This window comes from Pristis pectinata, chromosome 39 (genome assembly GCF_009764475.1).
Source record: "Pristis pectinata isolate sPriPec2 chromosome 39, sPriPec2.1.pri, whole genome shotgun sequence".
Taxonomy (NCBI): domain Eukaryota; kingdom Metazoa; phylum Chordata; class Chondrichthyes; order Rhinopristiformes; family Pristidae; genus Pristis; species Pristis pectinata.
Genome location: NC_067442.1, coordinates 6,269,531 through 6,289,978, shown reverse-complemented (window position 1 = coordinate 6,289,978; position 20,448 = coordinate 6,269,531).

Genomic DNA, 20,448 nt, shown 5'->3' with positions numbered 1-20,448 from the left:
AGTTACATTGAGTTAGTACAGAGCGCATTGATGTAGTACAGGGTAAAAACAGTAACAGTACAGAGTAAAGTGTCACAGCTACAGAGAAAGTGCAGTGCAATAAGGTGCAAGGTCACAACAAGATAGATCATGAGGTCAGAGTCCATCTGATTGTATAAGGGAACCGCTCAATAGTCTTATCACAGTGGGGTAGAAGCTGTCCTTAAGTCTGGTGGTACGTGCCCTCAGGCTCCTGTATCTTCTACCCGATGGAAGAGGAGAGAAGTGAGAATGTCCCGGGTGGGTGTGGTCTTTGATTATGCTGGCTGCTACATCAAGACAACGAGAGTTGTCTTGGTGTGGCAGCCAGCATAATCAAAAACTCTGTGTGTCCTTGGAGAGTGAGCGCGCGGTATCCACGGGTACAATGGGGGATTTCTGGGACCGCTGGGCATCACACGGGCTCAAACACGATCAGGATGGTGATGACCGTGTTATAATTTGAAACTCTAAATGGTGTGTATCACGAAGTACTGTAACATTGTACTAAAGTGATCCTGTAACCATTGAATAAAACTCTTCTGGAAAAAGGGAAAAAAATCCAGACAAGTCTGAGGTGTTGCTCTTTTGGAGGTCAAATGAAAGAAGAAGGTATACAGTAAATAGGACCCTGAAAATCATTGATGTACGGAGTGATCTTGGGGTCCAAGTCTAGAGCTCCCTGAAAGTGGCAACACAAGTCGATAAGGTGGTTAAAAAAAATGTAGGGCACGCTTGCCTTCATCGGTCGGGGCGTTGAGTATAAGAGTTGCAGTTGTGTCAAACTTTGTTTGGCCGACATTGAATGTATTGTGTTCATTTCTGGTCACCCCATTGCAGGAAGGGTGTGGGGGCTTTGGAGAGGGTCCAGAAGAGGTTCACCAGGACGCCGCCTGGATTAGAGAGCATGAGCTACAAGGAGAGGTTGGACAGACTTGGGTTGTTTGCTCTGGAGCGGCAGAGGCTGAGGGGAGACCTGATAGAGGTTTATAAAATTATGAGAGGCACAGATAGGGTAGAGGCAGAGTCTTTTTACCCAGGGCAGAAACATCAAATACTAAAAGATATGGATGTAAGTGAGAGGGGGAAGTTTAACGGAGATGTGTGTGGTAGGGTTTTACGGAGAGTGGGAGGTGCTTGGAACAGGCTGCCAGCGCTGGTGGTGGAAGCAGACAGGATGGCGGAGTTTTAAGAGACATTTAGACAGACACATAACGTGCAGTGGCTGGATAATTATTGGAATTGGTTTATTATTGTCACATGTACTGAGGTGCAGTAAAAAAACCTTGCATACCGATTGTACAGGTCAATTCATTACACAGTGCACTGAGGTGGTACAGGGTGCATTGCAGGCAGATGGGATTTAATTCGGCATCGTGTTCAGCACAGACATCGTGGGCCGAAGGGCCTGTTCCTGTGCTATGTTGTTGAATCTCCACTGAGTTTCTCCAGACCCCTTGATTCTCCAATATATCTGTCAGGTTTCCTTCCACAAGGTTATTGTTTGGTTCCCCTATCCCTTCCTTATCCCTCAGCATAACCCCTCCCTTCACTGTGTGTAGCAACCCTGCCCTTCTCCTTTTGACACACCTGGGGTCTGTGTTGTGTTTCTCACCGCTCTGCTCTCTAATTCTGCCTTGTCTCTCTGTATCAGTGACCACATCCTTCTCACCGAGATCTGAAGCATGCCCAATACTCAGGCTCCTGCTTTTTCTGGCTACGGATTTAGCTCCATGTGTAGGTTCTCCCGTCAGCAGTGGATGAATCACTTTTCCCGTTGGCTTTTTGTGTTCCTACAGAAGTCCGTTTTCTGCAGCTGGGCGTTGCTGCCTGCAGTGCGAACCATTGCCTGTATCCCTGTGCACATCTCCCCGTCCGCCACAGGCCAACTCTGCACGCTATACTTTCCATTTTGGCGCTGAACTGTTAGACTGGCTCTGACAGAGACTGCCTCAGTGGAGGGGAAGGGAGGAGGAGGAGGAGAGGGAGAGGGAGGAGGGGGAGAGGGAGGAGGAGGAGGAGGAGGAGAGGGAGAGGGAGGAGGAGGAGAGGGAGAGGGAGGAGGAGGAGAGGGAGAGGGAGGAGGAGGAGAGGGAGAGGGAGGAGGAGGAGAGGGAGAGGGAGGAGGGGGAGAAGGAGGAGGAGAGGGAGAGGGAGGAGGGGGAGAAGGAGGAGGAGGAGGGGGAGGAGGAGGGGGAGAAGGAGGAGGGGAAGGAGGGGGAGGAGGAGGGGGAGGAGGAGGGGGAGGAGGAGGGGGAGAAGGAGGAGGGGGAGGAGGAGGGGGGGAGGAGGGGGGGAGGAGGGGGGGAGGAGGAGGGGGGGAGGAGGAGGGGGAGGAGGAGGAGGGGGGAGGAGGAGGGGGAGAAGGAGGAGGGGGAGAAGGAGGAGGGGGAGAAGGAGGAGGGGGAGGAGGAGGGGGAGGGGGAGGGGGAGGGGGAGGAGGAGGAGGGGGAGGAGGGGGGGAGGAGGAGGGGGAGGAGGGGGGGAGGAGGAGGGGGAGGAGGGGGGGAGGAGGAGGGGGGGGAGGAGGAGGGGGGGGAGGAGGAGGGGGGGGAGGAGGAGGGGGGGGAGGAGGAGGGGGGGGAGGAGGAGGGGGGGGAGGAGGAGGGGGAGGAGGAGGGGGAGGAGGAGGGGGAGGAGGAGGAGGGGGAGGAGGAGGGGGAGGAGGAGGAGGGGGAGGAGGAGGGGGAGGAGGAGGAGGGGGAGGAGGGGGGGAGGAGGAGGGGGGGAGGAGGAGGAGGGGGGGAGGAGGAGGGGGGGAGGAGGGGGAGGTGGAGGGGGGGGAGGAGGGGGGGGAGGAGGGGGAGGGGGAGGGGGAGGGAGGGGGGGGAGGGGGGGAGGAGGAGGAGGAGGAGGGGGGGGAGGGGGGGGAGGGGGGGAGGAGGAGGGGGAGGAGGGGGGGGAGGAGGGGGAGGAGGAGGGGGGGGAGGAGGGGAGGAGGGGAGGGGAGGAGGAGGGAGGGGAGGGGGGAGTAGGAGGGAGAGGAAGAGGAGGAGGGGGAGGAGGGAAGGGAGGGGAGGGGGAGGAAGGAGGGGGAGGGGGAGGAGGAGAAGGAGAGGGGAGGGGGAAGGAGGAGGGGGAGGGGGAAGGGGAAAGGAGGGGGAAGGAGGGGGAAGGAGGAGGGGGAGGGGGAAGGGGAAAGGAGGAGGAAGGAGGAGGGGAGGACGAGGAGGGGGAAGGGGAGAGGAGGAGGGGGAAGGGGAGAGGAGGAGGAAGGAGGAGGGGAGGAGGGGAGGAGGAGGGGGAAGGGGAAAGCTGGAGGAGGAGGAGAAGGGGGGTCTGAAGGGGGTAGAATGGGGAGGGGGTGAGGGAGAAGGGGCCAACGAGCGGAGGGGGTAAGAGGGGAGGGGGAGGAGGGGAAGGGGAGGAGGAGTAGGAGCGAAGGGGAAGGGAGGAGGGGGAAGGGAAGGAGGAGGAGGAGGGGGAAGGGAAGGAGGAGGAGGAGGGGGAAGGGAAGGGTGGTGGAGGAGGGAGGGGGAGGGGGAGGGAGAGGGGGAGAAGGTGATGGAGAGAGGTGGGGGAGAAGGGGATGGGAGACAGGGAGCAGGTGGGGGGAGGGCGGGGGAGGGAGGGGGAGATTGGGAGGGGGAGACGGGAGGAGGGGAGGGGGAGGGGAGTGGGTTTGGGGAGGGGGAGGGGAGGATGGGGAGTGGTGGGAGAGGGGGAGAGGGGGAGTGGAGGAACAAGAGGGGGAGGATGGGGAGTGGGGGGAGAGGGGGAGTGGAGGAACAGAGAGGGAGGGGAAGAGGGGGAGGGAGAGGGCGGAGAGGAGGGAGAGGGGGGAGAGCAGGAGAGGGAGAGGGGGAGATTGGGAGAGGAGAGGGGGAGAGAGGGCGGAGAGGGAGAGGGGGGAGAGCAGGAGAGGGAGAGGGGGAGATTGGGAGAGGGGGAGATGGGGAGGGGGAGATTGGGGGGGAGATGGGGAGGGGGAGATTGGGGAGGGAGAGGGGGAGTGGGTGGGAGGGGGAGAGGGAGGGGGAGAGGGAGAGGGGGTGGGGAGAGGGGGAGGGGAGGGGATGGGGAGGGGGTAGAGGGAGAGAGGGGGAGGGAGAGAGGGGGTGGGGAGGGGGAGATTGGGGAGGGAGTGGGTGGGAGGGGGAGAGGGAGGGGGAGAGGGAGAGGGGGTGGGGGAGAGGGGGAGGGGAGGGGATGGGGAGGGGGTAGAGGGAGAGGGGGTGGGGAGGGGGAGGGGGTGGGGGAGAGGGAGTCGGGGATGGAGAGGGAGTGAGGGAGGGAGAGGGGGTGGGGAGAGGGAGAGGGGGAGGGAGAGAGGGGTTGGGGAGGGGGAGGGGTAGAGGGAGTGTGAGAGGGGGTGGGGAGAGGGAGAGGGGGAGGGAGAGAGGGGTTGGGGAGGGGGAGGGGTAGAGGGAGTGTGAGAGGGAGTAGAGGGGGAGAGAGGCGAGCGGGTGAGATGTAGGGGAGGGAGGGAGGGGAGAGAGTCGATGTGGGATAGGCAGGGGAGGGAGGGAGGGAGGTCCACACTGGAATAAAACCCTGTAGTCGGTCCAGAAGTTTTATGTAACATTTATTTGGGAGAATAAACAATATTTCAGATTCCAATCCAACATCACACATTGCCGAGAGAGAGTGCCACTGGCCGTGGTAAGTTGATCTGATCTTCAAGTGGAGACTCAATAGATCCCTGGTGTAACGCGTTGTTATGTTGGATTGAACATTGCCTCAAAATAAACCTCACCTGTCACACAACTCAGTTACAAGAAAGACGTGATTCACAGCAGCCTTCACCCGTTGCTCCGAAGCTCTTCGCAGGCAAAGATGTTTGTGATCGGGCTGTCCTGGGACGCCTTCCCCAGCAGCGCCGTGACTGTGGGCCGGAATCTGTCTCACTGATGTTGTTTGAACGGCAAACGTTAGCTCAGGAGGTGAAAGAATTTCACTGCGCTTGGAAGTGGTGCCACGGGGATCTTTCACACCACCCCCTCCCGCAGCGCTCCCTCCTCACCGCCCGTCCCGCAGTGTGGCGCTCCCTCCTCATCATTACCCCCACCCCATTGTGTGGTGTTGCCATGAACACTCCGTCGTTTTTGCACAATTTACCTATTTTGTAATTTGTAGTAATTTTGTGTCTTTGCGCTGTACTGCTGCCGCAAAACAACACATTTCACGGCATATAAATCAGTGCTACTAAACCTGATTCTGAGATTATGAATCGTAATCTATGATTCCCCTAATATATAGAAATCTATCACTGTAAATGCAGTCAGTGACCGAGTTCCACAGCACTCGTGTGTTGCTCATGTGTTACAGAAGGTCCCTCTTGTGGCATTGGTTCTGATGAAGAAAAGTCTGGAGACTGATCATTCGACCGGGATGAGCAAAATTCCAAGGTCATAGGGAGACCAGTCCAACAGATTTATACTGCACGGAAACAGGCCCTTCGGCCCACTGTACATACTGTCAACCACCCAGTTATCCGCACCCTATTCTCCCCACGTTCCCAGCGATCTTGACCCATTATTCAACTGGATATTGAGGGAATCGGGGAAACGTGGGACCAATGGCAGTGTGGTAAAGGATCTGCCAAGATCTTACTGGGTGGTGAAGCAGGCACAAGTGGCCTCGTCTTCTTGTTCCTTCTTATCCCAACGTACGGCTGTTCCTGCATCGAGGTTGTTGAAGTGGGAGCTGGTGTGGGGGTAAGCGCAGCTCCCGGCTCTGTCGGTTAGTGCATGGTCTCCCTACCAGTCTTTGACCTTCACTTCTCACCATGGTCTAACCAGGTATACTGCAGGTACCCCAGGCCCTGGAGACAGAGAGAGAGAGAGGGAGAGGGAGAGAGAGAGAGAGAGAGAGAGAGAGAGACAGACTAACGGAGGGATAGGGAGACAGAAACAGAGAGGGGGAGACAGAGAGAGAGAGAGAGAGAGAAAGAGAGAGAGCGAGAGAGGGAGAGAGAGAGACAGAGAGGGAGATAGAGAGCGCGACAGACAGAGACAGAGAGAACCACAGAGAGAAAGAGAGAGAAACAGACAGACAGAGACAGAGAGATGGGGGGGGGGGACAGAGACAGAGAGGCAAAGAGAGAGAGAGTGGGGGACAGAGACAGACATAGAGACAGAGACAGAAAGAGAGACATAGACATAGAGACAGAGACAGACAGAAAGAGAGACAGATACAGAGAGCGGGAGAGAGAGAGAGCAACTTCACAGTCTCTGCAGAGTCCACTGGAAGGGCCGGCGCACAAAGATCAGTGTGCTATCCCAGACCAACATCCCCAGATGTCTATATTGGGCAAGGCACGTCACCAGCACACCAGCCTCCCGAAACAGACACCCTATTCAGAGTTCTGTCACACTAGGAGATTTCCGTGCCCCTACACCACCCCATCGCCTCCATCCCGGGACCCAAACAGTCCTTTCAGGTGAGACAGAGATTCACCTGCACCTCCCTTAATATCATCTACTGCATTCGGTGCTCCAAGTGTGGCCTCCTCTACATTGGTGAGACCAAATGTAGACCAGGTGACCGTTTCGCAGGACACCTGTTCTCTGTCCATAACTGCGATCTGCATCTCCCCGTTGCCAGTCACTTCAACTCCCCCCCCTCCCCAACACTGTCACCTAATATGTCAGTCCTCGGCCTCCACTGCCAGGAGAATTCCAAGCGCAAACTAGAGGAACAGCTCCTCATTTTCTGTCTTGGAACCTTGCAGCCTAACGGCATGAACACTGAATTCTCTCACTTCCAGTAACCCCCACCCCCGCTTCCCCACAACCCCCCCCCCCCCCCCCACACACAATGCTTCTTCACTTTCCTAGCCTTCTTCCCTCTCTCTCCCTACCTCTGACCCACCCCCCGGTGGATCTGCCCTCCCCTCCTCCCCCGCACCTGCCCATCACCATCTCTTACCTGCATCTACCTATCACCACCCTGTGCCCACCCCACCTCCCCTCTTCTGTCCACATATCGCTGCTCTGCTTTTCCCTCCTATATATCGGGCTTCCCCCTTTTCCTATCTTCAGTCCTGAAGAAGGGTCTCTGACCCGAAACGTTGACCGCCTGCTTTTCTCCGCGGATGCTGCCTGGCCTGCTGAGTTCCTCCAGCATCATCGTGTTTTTCATCCAGATTCCAGAATCTGCAGTCCTTTTGTTTCTCAAGAGATTCCCATGTGGGTAGAGTCAAGTCAAGTCGAGTTCAGTGTCATGTGCACGTAAGGTACAGCTACACTGAAAAAGACTTGCTTGCAGCAACATCACAGGTAGGTAGGTTCAGACAACACACAGAATATAAATGAAACGCAAATTATGCACAACTTGCACAAGTCAGTGAGAAAACAGACTGCGCAAAACAAGACTAATGCAAAAACAAACCACAAGCACAGACAAGTCCACGGTAGTGCAAGAGGTGGTCCGTAATGTTCCGTCGCTGAGGTAGGGTTAGGGTTGTGCAGGTCAGTTCAAGAACCTGATGATCGTAGGGAAGTCGCTGTTCCTGATCCTGGTGGTGTGGGACTTCAGGCTTCTGTACCTCCTGTCCGATGGTAGCAGTGAGAAGATGACATGGCCCGGATGGTGGGGGATCTTTGACGAAAGATGCCGCTTTCTTGAGGCAGCCCCTCCTGCAGATGCTGTCGGTGTTGGGGAGGGCTGTGCCCGTGATGGACTGGGCTGAGTCCACTACTCATGCGTTCCCGTGAGTTGGAATTACCTTGCCAGGCCGTGATGCAACCAGTCAGCATATTTTAAACAGTGCATTTGTAGAATGTTGTGAGTGTGTTCAGTGACACGTCAAATCTCCTCAAACTTCTAAGAAAGTAGAGCCGCTGGCGCGGCTTCTTTGGGATTGCATATATGTGCTGGGTCCAGGACGGATCACCTGAGATGTTAACACCCGGGAATTTGAAGCTGCCGACCCTGTCCACCTCTGGGCCACCAACAAGAACCGGCACGTAGACTCCCGGCTTCCCCTGTCTGAAGTCAACGACCATTTCCTTGGTTTTATTGATGTTGAGCGAGAGGTTGTTATCCCAGCGCCACTCAACCAGAGGTTCTCCCTCACTCCTGTCCTCATCAGCAGCCGCGATTCGGCCAACCACACCCGTGTCGCCGGCGAGTTTGTAGATGGTAGAGGAAAAGGTTCAAGGATGCATTCAAAGCCTCTTTGGAGAAATGCAACATCTGCTACTGAATTCCCCGGCCCACTGGAAGTGCAAAAAGGTGCACCCGGAATGGTATTGAGGCCATGCATTGGGAGCACACAGGAGTCCTTAATAAGCAGCGGAAGGAACACACCATCTCCCAAAACACTCACCCATACATCCCAACAACTGTCCCTGCACCATCTGTATCAGAGTCTGTGTCTCCCACGCTGGCCGCTTCAGCTACCACAGACCCTAATAAACAGGAGTGGAAGAAAATTCCACTTAATCTCTGCAGAGAGAACCAGTCGAAACAACCACCAGCCGGAAGGTCTGGTCCAAGGAAAGACGCTCAATGGTTGGTCATAGAACATAGAACAGTACAGCACAGAACAAGCCCTTCGGCCCACAATGTTGTGCCGACACAGCTCATCCCACCTACCTACAGGATGCCCATGTCCCTCCATCTTCCTCATCCTCTCTTAAAAGCCCCCGATAAATTTGCCTCCACCACCCTATCAGGCAACGCGTTCCAGGCATCCACCACTCTCTCAGTAAAAAACTTACCCCTCACGTCTGTTCTGAACCTACCCTCTCTCACTTTCAATGCTTGCCCTCTGGTATTGGATCGCTCAATAATGGGAAAAAGATATTGCTTGTCCACCCTATCTATGCCCCTCATCACTTTATACACTTCCAACAGATCACCCCTCAGCCTCCGCCCCAGAGAAAAGAGCTCAAGTTTGTCCAGCCTCTCCTGATAGCACATGCCCTCTAATCCAGGCAGCAACCTGGTAAACCTCCTCTGCACCCTCTCGAAAGCCTCGACATCCTTCCTGTAGTGAGGTGACCAGAATTGCACGCAATTGCACTGCGGCCTAACCAGGGTGCTATAGAGATGCATCATAGAAATGCGTCACCCATCTCTTTACTGTTTATGGGAGCTTGCTATGCACACATTAGTGATAGAGACAGGCCCGTCGGCCCACCCAATCCGTGCCGACCATCAACTTCCCATTCACATTCATCCCATTTTATTCTCTGCACTTTCCCATCAACTCCCCCTGGACTATCCCCCTCAACCACACGCTCGGGGTGAATTTACAGCTGCTAATTAATCTACTAACCTGCCCCCTTTTGGGACGAGGGAGGGAACGGGATCACCCGGGGCAAACCAACGCGGTCACACACTCACACCACACACACACACTCGCAGACACACACACACACACACACACACACACACACACACACACACACACACACACTCGCAGACACACACACACACACTCGCAGACACACACAGACACTCGCAGACACACACAGACATAGAGAGACACACGTGAGCGCACACACACAAACACGCACACACACAAACACGCACACATACACACACACAAACACACACACAAAAACACGCACACATACACAAAACGCGCGCACACACACACGCACACACAATGCCAGAGGTCGGGTTCGAACCCAGGTCTCTGGCGCAGGGAGGCAGCGGTACTACCCCCCCAACCCCAAGCCACCCCTCTTTCTTTCTTACAACTGTGTTTGCAGTCCAGGGTTTTCAGGTTTTCTTTTATTTGCCGGATCTGGGCATCACCCACAAGGCCAGCCTTTCTTGCCCATACTTAATTACCCCTTGACAAGGTGGGGGTGAGCTGTCACCTTGGAGCCCTGCAGTCCGTGTGGGTAGGTACTGCCATGGCTCAACAGCGCAACCGAGTTATCTCGATGGGTCATTCTGAAGGGCAGTTAAGAATCTGTGGGCCTGGAGTCACACACAGTCCAGACTGGGCTAGGAAGGGAGATTTCCCTCCCTGAATAAGGTGCACTAGCCCAGTGGGTAGTTCTTCTCGCACAGCTCTAGTGGTCCTGCTTCGATCCTAGCCTCTGGCCGTCTGTGTGTGTGTGTGTGTGTGTGTGCGAGTGTGTGTGTGTGTGTGTGTGTGTGTGTGTGTGTGTGTGTGTGTGTGTGTGTGTGTGTGTGTGTGTGTGTGTGTGTGTGTGGAGTCTGCACGTTCTCCCTGTGAGCCCGTGGCTTTCCCCTGGGTGCTCCGGTTTCCTCCCACATCCCAAAGGGCCCCAGGTCAGCAGGTTATTTACCCCCTAGTATGTGGGTCAGTGGGAGAACTTGAGGAGGGGAAAGTTGATGGGTACGCGGAGAGAATAAAATAAAATTAGAGTAAATGGGTGATTGACGGTCAGAATGAACTCCGTGGGCCGAAGGGTCTATCTGTGACATTAGTGAACCAGATGGGGTTTTACAACAACCCTACAATTTCATGGTCCCATCACTGTGTACCAACCGTGTACAAATTGTGTACCACTGTGTACCGATTTTCTTTAAAACATCTTTATTATTAGATTAATTGAACTTAAATTCCACAGTTACCACTGTGGGATTTGAACTCATCTCGGGAGATCTTACAACTTCTCGCCTGTTGAATATCCAGAGTCCTGAGGTAGGTCAGCTGCCTGTTTCCGACTTGGTCCGAAGTCTTGAAGCTTCACCGAGACTCGGGGAACCGATGAAGTTCAGTGAAATGAGCCAGGTTCCAAAGTGAGGGCAGGTCACTTTGATACGTTCCAAGGACCCGTGCTCGACCTGCAGTGTTCATTCGCGAACTAATTTCCATTGAAGGTGGGAGAGAGCTCCTGGAAACGTTGCAGTGATGGAGGTGATGTTTGGGAGGGGTTCATTCCCAGACTTCATTTCCAGGGCCAACGAAATCTCCAAGTCAGGATGGTATGCGATTTGAGGGAACCGCCTTCTCCAATCACTGCAGTCCGTGTGACAATGGGGCTCCCACTGTGCTGTTGGGGAGGGTGGGGGGTGGGGGGGGGGCGGGGTGGTTTTCCAGGATCTAGATCCAGGACGGTGTGGGACTTGGGAGAGCAATCTGCAAGTGGTGGCGTTCCTGCCCTTGTCCTTCTGAGTGGGAGCGCTGGCGGGTTTGGGAGGTGTCGCCAGAGTAGCCTGGGCTAGTAACCGTGGCGCGTTTTGTAGACGGTGCAGGAAGCGGTAGACGCGGGTACAGTCACCTAATAGACATTTGGACAAGTACACGGATAGGAAAGGTTTGGAGGGATATGGGCCAAACGCGGGCAGATGGGGCCAGCTCAGATGGGCAACTTGGTCGGCATGGACGAGTTAGGCCGAAGGGCCTGTTTCCGCGCTGTATGACTCTACGAGACAGTAAACGCAGTGCAGCCAGTGCGCCGGAGGTGGAGAGGGGGTGGGGTGTTTACGGTACCGATCGAACCACTTTGTCCTGGACGCTGTTGCAACCGCACTCACCCAGGCAAGTGGGAAGCGTCCCATCACACTCCCGACTTGTAGATGGCAGCGCAAATGTTAGCTCGTGAAAAAATACTCGGCGGAATGAGACCAGATACGGAGCAATTGAGTCCAGCTCTTCTTATTTCCATAGCCCGTACCTGCCGGCGTGCAGAAAAACGCTCCGACACCCCCGCTCTGCTTTAGTTAACATTTTAATAGAACATCTAGGCAGCTGGTCACTGCCGTGTGGGTGTCAGTCCCATGGAGAGCGCTCTGCGGCGGAATCAACGCTGGGACGTTCAGACTGAGAGTAACTTCAAAAGCCTCTGGAAGGGGTGACTGACCGCCAGCTTCACCTGCGCCCTGAACTTGGCTTGGGTGAGCGCGTAAATGCAGGTGTTGCTGCAAGAGTTCAGGTACATCAGCATGTTCGCAGCTTGGGTGATGACCAGCATAGAGGACATGTCCAACAACATCTCCTCGAAGATAAAAACCACCACCTTGGTCATCCAGAGGGCCACGAAGCTGCCCGAGATGGCGAAGAGGAGAACGATGGACCTCCTTCGGTTCTCCATCTCGGGGTCAACCTGTTTCCCGTCGGCGCCGGCGGTGCGGAATCCCCTGCGGGCCCGGCTCGCCACCAGGATGTGGCGGACGGTCAGAGCGTTGAGCAGCAGGATCCCCACGTAAGGTATCATAGGGGTCATTACCGTTCCGGCCCACAGGTAGGCGGCCCAGGGAGTCTTGGTGCAAAGATTCCGGAGTTTACAGACCGGGAAGGGGGCGCGGCCGCTAACTGGTTCGTAGGTGAAGTAGCGCGGGACGTTCCGCAGGTAGCTCACCGTGCACACGGTGAGGATCACCACCAGCGCCGTTCGGTCGGTGCAGTATCTGGGCTTCAGCCGCGGGCAGCAGATGGCGACGAAGCGGTCGAAGGTGAAGGCCACCGTGAGCCAGACCGAGGAGTCCACGGCCGCGGCGTTCATGATGCTGTTGACGCTGCACACCTGGTAGTGGGTCAGGACGGAGAAAGGGAAGTAGAGCGAGCCCAGGTGGTTCAGGATCACGCAGAAGATAATGACCAACAGGTCCGACCCTGCCATGGACACGAGGTACCGGACCGTACACCCGGCCAGACCGCAGTTCCCTCGGCACAGGGTCACAATGGTCAGGAGATTCGCTGAAGGGAGGGGGAGGGGGAGGGGAAAGAGGGTGATTAGTAACCGCCACTGCATCTCGGCCCAATGCTTGGAGAGCGTGGATAGGCTGAGCCCAATGTTACATCAGAACACATCCTTCAGTACGTTGCCTGCAGGGCGTGGTTATCAGGAGAGGTTGGACAGGCTGGGCTATTCTCACTGGAGGTTGGATGCTGACGGGTGAATTTACAGGGGTTTATAAAACTACGGAGGCATAAAGCGGAAAATGCACGCCAGTGGCTCTACTTCGTTAGGAGTTTGAGGAGATCCTGTATGTCACCAAATACTTGCAAATTTCTACAGATATACGGTGGAGAGCATTCTGACTGGTTGCATCACTGCCTGGTATGGAGACTCCAATGCACAGGATCGCAAGAGGCTGCAGAGGGTTGTAAACTCAGCCCAGCTCCATCACGGGCACAATCCTCCCCTGCCACCGAGGACACATTCAAGAGGCCGTGCCTCAAGAAGGCGGCATCCATCACTGAGGACACTCACCAGCCGGGACATGCCCTGTTCTCGTTACTACCATCGGGGAGGAGGTACAGGAGCCTGAAGACCCACACTCAACGATTCAGGAGCAGCTTCTTCCCCTCCGCCATCAGATTTCTGAACGGTCCACGAACCCTTGAACACTACCTCGTTATTCCTCTTTTGCAGTATTTATTTGTCTAACTTACAGTAATTTTTGTCTTTACGTCTTGGACTGTACTGCTGCCACAAAACAACAGACTTCACAACATCTCTCAGTGAAAATAAACCGGATTCCGAGGTAAATACTTGCTTCCCAGGAGAAGAGGGTTGAGAGCTAGAGGGCACAGGTTTAAGGTGAGAAGGGGTGAAATTTAAAGGAGATCCAAGGGGTAAGATTTTTCCCCCAACACAGAGGGTGGTGAATATTTGGAATGAGCTACTAAAGTGGTTGCAAAATTTGTTTGGCGATAGGGGGCAGAGGATATAGCGCTGGGGTGATTTTCTGTTTGGAAACCTATCATATTGGTGCTGGGAGTCTTTATCTTTCTCTCAACTGACCAGCCTCGACTTCCAACACATCCAAGGTGACCCCACCAGCAGCCACAACTTCCAATTACAACGTTTAAAATACATTCGGACAGGTCCACGGATAGGAAAGGTTCGGAGGGATATGGGCCTAATTCTGGCAAATGGGATCAGCATAGATAGGACGAGTTGGGTCGAACGGTCTATTTCCGTGCTGTATAACTCTATGAATGTGTGCCATTCACAAATCTGGACACCTTACCCTGTCTGAGATTATAAAATGATGCATTCACAGCGCACACGTTCTCCACCCCTCTCCATCGCTCAGAAGTTGCAGCTACCCCAGTCTTGTCTACATATCCCCTGGAGTATTCGTTTCCCTGCTCTCCTTCCGGTTTACCACAAATCCCCCGTGCTCTAATTTTGTCTCACAACTCTTCTAGTTATAGCCTCAAATAATCTACTCTTCTGGTTACAGCCTCAAATAAAAAGCTATAAAGGTCAGTCAGATATGATTTCCCCAACATTGGCTCTGCGCAATCAGATTATTTCTTCCTCAGTGCTCTGTAGACATTTCCTTGTAGCATATCCCAGTATTTGTTCTTTGCATCTCAGCATATCGAATGCGCAGGAACGTAAGAAGCTGCAGAGCAGTGGACTCAGCCCCAATACATCACAGGCACATCCCTCCCCACCGTCGGTGGTATCTACAGGAGGCGCTGCCTGAAGAAGGAAACGTCCGTCGTCAAAGATCCCCCCACCATCCGAACCGTGCCATCTTCTCGCAGCTCCTATCGGGCAGGAGGTACAGAAGCCTGAAATCCCCACACCACCAGGTTCAGGAACAGCGACTTCCCTTCAATCATTCGGTTCTTGAACCAACCGGCAGAAACCCTAATCACTGCCTCAGTACAGCAACACTGGGACCACTTTGCACTAAAATGGACTTTGTTTTTTTTTCTAATTGATTATGCAAAACTTTTACAAGAAAGAACACAATATTTAATTTGTGATGCTCTTGTGAATGCTGCTTATCCGACGCTCTGTGCCTGTGATGCTGCTGCAAGTAAGTTTTTCATTGCACCTGTGCACACATGTGCTTGCGTGTGTGACAATACACTCGATTTTGACTTGCCCAGAAACATTCGCTGAGATTAGGTCTGGTACTATGTATAAACGAGCTCAAAATGCTCACCTGGAAGCATTTTACAAACTCCATTCCCTCTACACCTTTCACACCGAGGCAATCGCTGTTAATATTGGTAAATCACCAACTCCTATAACCTGATTAATCGCACACCCCTCATAAATCTTCTGTCTCCTGCTTAGTGTTAGGAGACCAGTAGTTTTTCGTTGCACCTGTGCAGACGGGGTCTTGTGCATCTGACAATATACTCGACTTTGACTGTTGATATTAGACTAAATTTTCTCTCTCCTTCCATTCTTACACCGGACACCTTTCTTAACTTCTAACCAGTTGTAATCGCTTGCAACAAACAATCTGCTGGAGGAACTCAATGGGCCGAGCAGCATCTGTGGGAGGAAAGGGAAATATCGACGTTTCGGATCGAAACCTTGTATCACGACCAGTTATGATCGCTTGTTGTACCCGTATGTTTACTTCCAGTGCTTTGTGCACACGAACACCCAGGTCCCTCTGAACACCAACATCTCTCACTATTCAGGAAATGCTCAACCTTTTCTGGAACATGTGGAAGTTTGGAAGAAGACTAGGACAGCATTGATTGTCTCTAAACTCAGTGCCATGGACACTGGGTCCTGGGAGATCATTGGATTCCACACCGACCTATTTCGCCAATACTGTTTTTAAATTAATGTTACTTTAAATCCAACTCCTCCTTATTCACCCTAAACTCTCACTGTTTTCAAAAACTTTTTCTTTGCATCTTCCGTTAAAACAGACTGAAAATGTTTAACTTCTCTGCTGTTTTCCTATTCTCTCTCGCTGGTACAAAGAGGTGTGGATTAAGAGCTGCAATCAATAGGTGGATCCAGGTGAGGAGGGGGTGATGGGCAGACAGAGGAGGCGAGAGTGGAAAGAGCCGGGAGCTGATGGGTGGAGGCAACAAAGGGGCTGCAGAAATGGAATCTGATCGGAAAGGAAGGTGAAGCATGGAACCAAATCGGGGAGGTGGGGAGGGCAGATGGGAACAGTGGGAGGGGTGTGTGGGTGGAGGAGTGGGTGGAGGAGGGGAGGAGGGGAGGGGGGAGAGGAGGAAGTGGGTAGATCGGGAGGAGCAAGAAAAGGGACAGAAGGGGAAGCAGTTTACCTGAAATTGGAGAATTTAATGTTCATACCCTCGGGTTGCGGACTAGCCACAGAGAGTTGCAGCTTTGAAGGATCTACCAACGAACATCAATGCCCATCAGCCAGCGAGTTCAAGCGATCGAACTCCACATTCCACTGTCAAAGCTCCCACATCAACTTTTGACAACCTGTTCCTTTTAACATTTCTTTGGAAGAGTTTACAGTCTGTCCAAAACGATCCTCGTTAAATTACTCCTGCAATCTACTCCCCCCTCCGCTTCCTTATCATTTTTCCTACAGTTACTCGTCTTCCAGCGGCCAGACCCCGCGACTACACCCCATTGGGTCATGTTGCTGGGTAAATTCCCACTGTCTGTCTCCGTCAACGAGATTTCACTGCCCAGAATAATGGCGCCAAACGGGTGCAAATATAATCAGAGTTACACAGTTCAAAGCGATTCAAAGAGAATCCTGCGCTAAAAACGTTCCATTACACGGCTGTTTCGCAGTTGTCTAAAGCTTCTAGCCACACAGTGAGTTCTGTTTATTGACGAACACATTGCTCAAGCTTCTTCAACGCTTTCCAACCTTCAATAGATTTTTCTTAATATGATTCTAGTTGACTAATAGTATTCCATTGTCCAAATATGCATCAACCAGACCGCATTATCCACTGTTTTAACAGTAAAATAACCCTCCAGTTAACTAGTTATTCTATGTCCAATCTTCCTGTTAACTAGGCCCCACTGTCGACCGTTCTAACAATGTTAGAACAGGAAGTTATGAACAATGTTAGAGTCAGGGAGATGTGTTGCACCTTTGTAAAACTCTGGTGAGGTCGCATCTGGAATTTTTGTTCCCCCCTTACAGGAAGGGTGCGGAGGCTTTGGAGAGGGTGCAGAAGAGGTTCCCTAGGATGCTGCCTGGATTAGAGGGCAGGAGATTACAAGGAGAGGTTGGACAAACTTGGGTTGTTTTCTCAGGAACGGTGGAGGCTGAGGGGAGACTTGATAGTGGTTTATAAGGTTATGCGAGGCACAGATAAGAGTAGACAGCCGGTATCTTTCTCCGCAGGGTCGAGATGTCTAATACCAGAGGGCATGCATTTCGGGTGAGAGGGGGAAAATTCGAAGCAGATGTGCGGGGAGAGTTTTGTTTTTACACAGAGAGCGGTGGGTGCCTGGAATACGCTGCCAGGGGTGGGGGTGGAGGCGGATGCGATAGAGGGGTTTAAGGCTCTTCGATTGGTTCATGGATGTGCAGGGGATGGATGGATGGATATGTACATGCTATAGGCAGAAGGGATTAGTTTAGTTAGGCGTTTAATTACCAGTTTACTTAGTTCAGCACAACATTGTGGGTCGAAGGGTCTATTCCTGCGCTGTACTCTTCTGTGTTCCAGGGTTATTTCCCCTTCAATTCATCCATTCAATCTCCCCATGAACTCATTCACCGTCACTCTGTTAGCGACCACTTCTCAACACGCCGTCAGCTAATGACATTTTTTTTCGTTGGCCCATCCTCCTCGTCAGTTATCGAACCACGAATTTTCTGCTCTCCCTCTTACTGACCGAGCTACCAATAAATATCATGATCCGTCAGTCAGGGTATTGCCACATTCCCCATGCCTCTCCCCACCCACCGCCGCCGTCACCCAATCAACCGCCCCACTATCACTCTGCGGCATTCTCCCTTCACCGATTCTCATCGCCAGGCGCATTTCACGGTCCCCCGCCCATCAGCCAAAGAAATTCCGTCAGCCAACTCTTCCCATCACCCAACCAGCTCTTCCCAAATCAAACGGTTCAACTTCTTCCAATAACTAAAACCACCCATCTCATAGTCCGACTCATCAACAAGCTCAATCACACACCGTTCTACGATCCACCCACTCAATGAGCTGCTGCTCGGCGCTCGTCCCGACTCGGTGCTCTCCCCCGACCGAACAGTCTGAAACAGTTCTCCATCACTCACCATCAGCCGCACGTAGACACAAGAGGAGTCTGATTGAGATCCCACCAATGACCTTCTGGACCACACCCAACCCCACCAATGGGGGTCCCACTCAACGCCTCACCAGCAACGGGCTTCCCCTCGCCAATGAGCACCCGTTGTTTACCAATCGCCACCAATGAACATCCACTCCACATCTCTCCCCACCAATGAGATTTCACTTTACACCCTCGTCGCTAATGAGCTTCAGGAGTCCACAGCAGTAATGAGCTTCCATTGATCTTCTCTGGTTGCGATCGATCTCCCAGTTTACAGCCAACGCCCGATCACAAAGACATCCGCACACCAACACCCTCAACCGCGGACGCAAAGCACCTTCGAATTTACTGAAAGGACCGACATCATCTAATCCGTCGCAAACGGCTTCCACCGGACAACCCTCTCCGTCACTTAATGACCTTCCGTGTCCACCCCCCACTGAAAGCAGACCCCTTCACCTAGCGAGCTCTCATCGCCCCGAAATCTCCTCCAAAATATCCCGGTGTCCTGATCACTGAACAACGTCTCAGTGGGCCAGGCTTTCCCCTCTCTAAACGAGGTTGCGTGCTTATAACGTGACAGTCCAACACTCGCCCAGTGAGCTCCCATCGTCTGATTCGCTCAGTGATATCCCCTGAGCAACGGTCTTATTAATTCGCATACTCCGACTCTCCAGCTCACTGTCATTGACCCATACTCAACATACAATCGCAAGTGTGGTCTGATTGAATTAGTCTTCCCATCAAATGGTGCGCAACACTTCTCCATTGTTTTTACGAGTCAGACGGTTGTCATCCAAGTTTCACACGTATGACATGCAGGGACCAACACACACACACACACACACACACACACACACACACACACACACACACACACACACACACACACACACACACACACACAGGCACAGACGCACACACACAGACAGACATACGCACACACACAGAGACACACACACAGACACACACACACACACACAGACACACACACACACACACACACAGACGCACACACACAGACAGACATACGCACACACACAGAGACACACACACAGACACACAGACACACAGACACACACACACGCACGCACACAGAGGCACAGACGCATACACACACAGACACAGACACACACACACACGCACACACACACGCACGCACACAGAGGCACAGACGCATACACACACAGACAGACATACGCACACACACAGAGACACACACACAGACACACACACACACACACACACACACACACACACACACACACACACAGGCACAGACGCATACACACACAGACAGACATACGCACACACACAGAGACACACACACAGACACAGACACACAGACACACACACACACACGCACGCACAAAGTAATACACTAAACCACAGATATAAAACTGCTCACCAGTGTGTTTAAAAATACAGACCCCCGCTCAGAAACCCAGGCGCAATATTCCTAGCAAATCCACGCACACGTATGCACTCACACATGCACACTGTCTCTCACACAAGTGCGGCACGCACCACCCATACCCAGGCAGCCCGTGTCTCCGTAGGACTTCTATCATTGTGCGGCTCTGCCGCTTTCACGTACCAGCCACCCCGACGACTGCCAGGGAATGGTAGAACACATCCTGTAGCAACAGGAATGCCAGGTCTCCCATCCTTGGAGCGAGTCCGTGACGTGTGCTGAAGGTGCGAGAACCCTGATTCTCAACGGAAGACTGCAGAAAAACAGCACCTTATATATACGCCCAGGAGGACCCCGAATGGGACTTGTGACTCAAGGGGGATTGGTACCAGCTGCGGGGAATGCACGAGAGAGATTAGGCGGTGAACTCGGCGATTCTCCTTGTCCAAGAGAGGATCTTTTGAGATTGGGTAAAGTGATGTCTAACGCAATGTAACTGAGAAATCTCGAGAGACCACATAATGTAAACGAGAAAAGAAGGGTGCGTAAGAGCAGTGAGACTGATTTGTATACTCTCAAACCTTTGAAGGTACCATGGCAACTCAGTGATATTAACAGCCCATAAAGCCCAAGGGACCGTTGTCTTTGCAACGGAGGAGCCGATTTCAAAATCACGAGAGGAAGATTTGCATAGAGTCGTGGAGTTATACAGCCAGTTATCCATGCCGACCACGATGTCTATCCGAGCTTGTCCTACGTGCCCGCGTTTGGCCCATATCCCTCTAAACCTTGCCTATCCCTATTCATGTCCAAATGTCTTTTAAGCATTGCATTTGCACCTACCACCACCGCTTCTCCTGGCAGCTCGTTCCATAAAGCCATTACCGCTGTGTGAAGCAGTTTCCCCAGACTCCTTTTAAATCTTCCCTTCTCACCTCCAGTTTTAGCCTTGGGGGGAAAAAAGTGTGACCATCCACCTTAGCTATGCCACCCATAATTTTACAAACCTCGATAAGGTTACCCCTCAGCATATTAGCACACAAAATGTCAACTCCCAATAGGTAATCTCATCAGTTCGGTTCCCCTTCGTCTTATTCCCCAGTAGCCTGACACTCTGATCTCCATCCCGTGTCCAGCGGTTGACCCTTCTGACTCTTTTTACCACGA